The sequence below is a fragment of the Capricornis sumatraensis genome, chromosome 14 (assembly GCF_032405125.1).
Source record: "Capricornis sumatraensis isolate serow.1 chromosome 14, serow.2, whole genome shotgun sequence".
Lineage (NCBI taxonomy): Eukaryota > Metazoa > Chordata > Mammalia > Artiodactyla > Bovidae > Capricornis > Capricornis sumatraensis.
The window spans coordinates 74935722-74940588 of NC_091082.1; the positions used below are offsets into that span (position 1 = coordinate 74935722).

The 4867-nt window shown below is 39.6% G+C and overlaps 1 pseudogene; it reads right to left on the reverse strand.

Annotated features, from left to right (window-relative positions):
* Positions 1-2590: 2590 nt before the first annotated feature.
* On the reverse strand, positions 2591-3647 carry LOC138090895 (RNA guanine-N7 methyltransferase activating subunit-like; annotated as a pseudogene).
* Between the last annotated feature and the right edge of the window lie 1220 nt (positions 3648-4867).

Sequence of the window (4867 nt, forward strand, 5' to 3'; positions counted from 1 at the left end):
CAATGAAAGGATTAGGCTATCTAATTACTAAAAATCTTTATAAACTTCTGCAATCTGCTTATCTGCTACAAGTATTTAAGAGACTACTTTCTCAGATTCCAAAGTCCTTGCTTGATGAGTGGAAAGTAATTTGCAGTTGGAATATAGAGCAAGCTGTAGTACATGAACTTTTTAAAATTGAAGTATAGGAAACTGATTTACAATAAGAGATGAAGGTTCAGTCCCTGGGTCAGGAAGATCCCCTGGAGGAGGGCATGGCAACCCTTTCTGGTATTCTTGCCTGGAGAATCCCACGGACAGTGGAGGCTGGTGGGCTACAGTCCATAGGTCACAAAGAGTCAAACACGGCTGCATAGCATGCGTGTTGTAGACATTTTATGTAATGTTAAAATCTTTACTTTCCTACTATACTGACTGTTCTTTAATATTTCAACCTCTTAATTTGTGTGCATGCCTAATTGTATCAGTAAATTTAGGGTAAAGGAAGATGAGAAAGTGATGAGAGGCTCTGCCATATGACAAGCAACCTTTTAAGTCTAAGAAATCTTACCAGCCCCTTACTGATTTACAGAAGAAGTCTTTCAACTGCTTATGTATCAACGGATTGTCTTGTCTACCCTAGGTTTTCCTGATCCACTTCCTCATTTTGATAAAGATTACTTGAATGTCAAAAAAACACTGGCAAGAGGTTCATTTGGAGGAAGTTGCTTAAGATCTCATGGGAGTTCCCTAGCTGTTCCACGGTTAGGACTCAGCGCTTTCACTACCATAGCCCAGTCCCTGGTCAGGGAGCTAAGATTCTGCAAACCACACAGCATAGCCAAAAATAGCCTCATTTTATTCATGTTGCTTTTTATAAACATTTCCACTCCTACCCATTACCAAAACCACCCACCCTTACCCTCTCTGCCCCCTCCAACCCCCTAAAAAGCCTCACCAAAGTAATAATGAAGCAGATTTGTATTCTCGTTCTGCATGAGTATTCCAATGTTTGTAATCCAGTATCCATAATTGGTGCAGATTTTAAGGCTGTTTTTCTCCTCTTGAAACATGCAGTAATCTTGCTAATCTATGATACTGAGCAAGGCCCTGTGGGCCTCCTGGGTACAAAGACTTCCTGTGTCCCCCGTTTCTTTGATTATAGAAAATAGCCTTCATTCAGCCTCCATGACATTCCCTGTTTCAATGGGAAGATTCACGCAGCTGTTAGTTAGGAAAGAGAGGGAAGCAAGACAAGAAAGAAAGAAACAGTCAAGAGAAACAGTAATGCAGTCTTGGAGCAGGGTCCTGATTCCTCATCAATACACACGACAATATATTTGAGCTGTTTTGCAGATATGGAAACTCCCTCTAGATGGGATTCAAGCCCTGGGTATGCTGCCCGCAAGCATATAGATCTCAGACTGGTTGGAACCTGAAGGTTGATAACGCTGACTCCTTTTACCTTACCACCAACCAATCAGAAGTGTATCCACAAGCTGAGATGCTGTCTTTGAACCATAAAATTTCTCATTATTCTCTTAAAGATGGGATACACAGTTTTGAGAGCATTAGCCTGCTATATCCTCCTTTGCCTGGCAAAGTAATAAAGCTATCCTTTTCTACTTCAGCCAAAGCTCTGTCTCTGAATCTGGCACTGGTGTGTAAGAGAAGCTGAGCTTTTGATGACATATACACCTCCCTCCATTCAATCCTGAAGTTTGTTTCTTCTTCCGTCTCCACAGTCCTTTAATATTCACTCAGTATTTACTAGAATTCTATACAAGAGGATCTGGGAACCCATGTGGTTTAAGTAGACTGAATTAAACTGCTTTAAACTAAAGAAACATCCTGGGGAGACCATCTGATACATGAATTCTTTCAATTCCCCTTATTTCTAGTCTCTATCATGCAAATGCAGGCTGTTTTTTATATATAATATACACATAATCTTAAAAAATAATGTTTAGCTTCTATAAGTTACAGACTGGATATTCTGCTGGTATTACCTCCAAACTGTAACTGTATTTTGCTCCATGATACAATGTGAACTTGAGTTTCTTAATAGATTCACAGATTCAGGAGATTTACTTATACTAATCTGGTGCTATGGGAATATAATTACCCCATGGAACAGAGTTCTATTATAAAACTGTCAACAGTGCTGCAGGCACATTTTTGTTTGTTGGGTCACCTGTTTCAAAACTACAGAAAACACCCTTTTGGTTAACACATTCTCTTCAGTAATTTAGAAGCATCAATTAGGTAACAAGTTTCTTTCACCCTTTGTCATATTTTATGAGATTTCTAGGCCCTCATTCTCTTCTTCCTGAACTAATTTCTGCTGGTAGTGAATGTCAAATAATAAGTGTGAATTTCATAACAGTGTTTCATAGATTTTTGTTTAAACCTTTTTAGGAGGTATTTAGTTCCAGCAACCATTACATCTCTCCAGTAAGATATAATTTTTAGGAACTCTCAAGTTCCAAAAAAAATTAATAATTCACTTGCTACAATCAGAATAGAAAACTGTGACCAACAGAAGGTACAATATAAACTTTTGTCATGTTAACAAAGTAGTTGGTTTTACTACAAGCTGCTGACACTTCTATCAGTAGTAGCCTTAGGGAGGCTGTTGGTTGTAACCATAATGTCCATATGGATGGGCTAGTAAATTCTGGTCTGTGCTGCAGGCAATTGTTACCCCAGGATCATTCATGCCACTGATTGGGTCAATTGTCACTTGGGCACCCCTGTCTGCTATTCCTACCTCTAAACTATCTATTACCTTGCAACCGATTACCTCTATTTTTCTGGTTCCTACTGGATCTGCTATTCCATTTCTCAACGATTGGAGGGGACTCAGGAGGGTGTTTCAGTTATTCTTGGTACTCTTTGTCATCTTGGCACTCTTTGTGAAAAAGTTGGCTTAAAACTCAACATTCAGAAAACTAAGATCATGGCATCCAGCCCCATCACTTCATGGCAAATAGATGGGGAAACAGTGGAAACAGTGTCATACTTTATTTTGGGGGGCTCCAAAATCACTACAGATGGTGACTGCAGCCATGAAATTAAAAGATGCTTGCTCCTTGGAAGGAAAGTTATGACCAACCTAGACAGCATATTAAAAAGCAGAGACATTACTTTGCCAACAAAGGTCCATATGGTCAAGGCTGTGGTTTTTCCAGTGGTCATGTATGGATGTGAGAGTTGGACTATAAAGAAAGCTGAGCACCAAAGAATTGATGCTTTTGAGCTGTGGTGTTGAAGAAGACTCTTGAGAGTCTCTTGGACTGCAAGGAGATCAAACCAGTCCATCCTAAAGGAGATCAGTCCTGGGTGTTCATTGGAAGGACTGATGTTGAAGCTGAAACTCCATTCCTTTGGCCACCTGATGCAAAGAGCTGACTGGTTTGAAAAGACTCTGATGCTGGGAAAGATTGAAGGCAGAAGGAGAAGGGGACAGAGGATGAGATGGTTGGATGGCATCACCGACTCAATGGACGTGAGTTTGGGTAAACTCTGGGGGCTGGTTTTGGACAGGGAGGCCTGGCGTGCAAAACGTCAGACATGACTGAGTGACTGAACTGAACGAAATTTGTCATCTGCGAATCTACTGGCAAACATCGCTTCAAATCTGGCACAGCTTCAGAAGTATCAGTCATTCTGAAATTCCCAGATATTTGAGGAAGCTGTTCTGTTTAATGTTTAGATTATTTAGATTCCCAGTCCAGAGTGCCATCATAGGACCTCCCTTATATAGATTCTTAGATACATATTTCATGTTTGTACTTTATATATCAGAAATTAGTATTTTCTGATTGATAGCATATTAAGATTAACTGGCATTTTAGGAGATAAAGATAAATCTCCTGCTAGTTCTGTCTCTCTGGAGATGTCTGGCTAACACAGAGAAAATACAAATTTGACTCACAAAACTCTGTATTACTTAGTTGTTATGTTACTTGCTGCTTTATAAGAGTAAAGCTTTGGTATCTTGTTCCAAACATCATAGGAATATTTATTTCTTAAAGATTTGTGTGTTACAGAAAGTCCATTACAATTCAGAATCCCATTCTGGTTTGAGTCCTTTCCCATTTAGTTGAGAAAGACATTAACCTGCTCCTAATTTAGAAATGTTTATTCTTGAAGATCTGTGTATTTACCTGAGCCATACAACTCTAGTCTGGAGAGATCTGCTTTAACAGAAATACATTTTAATATTATGTAGATAATTTTCACTCAGAACTTCTAGGCAACCGTTATCTTTGGACAACCTCTTTGCCTTTTGTCAATTACTTGCTGGTCCATCACAAATTATGTTCCTCAAAGTCACAATAGCAAATCTACTAGGGCTTCCCTGATGGTCCAGTGGTTAAGAATCCACCTACTAAAGCAGGGGACATGGGTTTGATCCCTGGTCTGGGAAGATCCCACAGTTCACAGAGCAAGTAAACCTATGCGCCACAGTACTGAGCCAGTGCTGTGGAGCCTGTGCCCCACAACAAGAGAAGCCACCACAACGAGAAGTCTCACCACCCCAATGAAGAGTGGCTCCCACTCGCCTCAACTAGAGAACGCCCAGATGAAGCAACAAAGACCCAGCGCAGCCAAAAATAAATAAAATCAAATAAATAGTAAATTAATCATAATTCAGTAAAACATATAAATATACATATATAACAAATTAAAAATCCAACACTGACACCCAAACTCTCAAATGAATTAATAGAAAGCATCCTGAAAATTTCTTGTCAGAGAATGGTTACTGTTGTTCCGTTGCTAACTCATGTCCAAGACTCATGGACCTCATGGATAGCAGCACGCCAGCCTTCCCTGTTGATCACTATCTTTTGGAATTTGCTTAAACTCATGTCCACTGAGT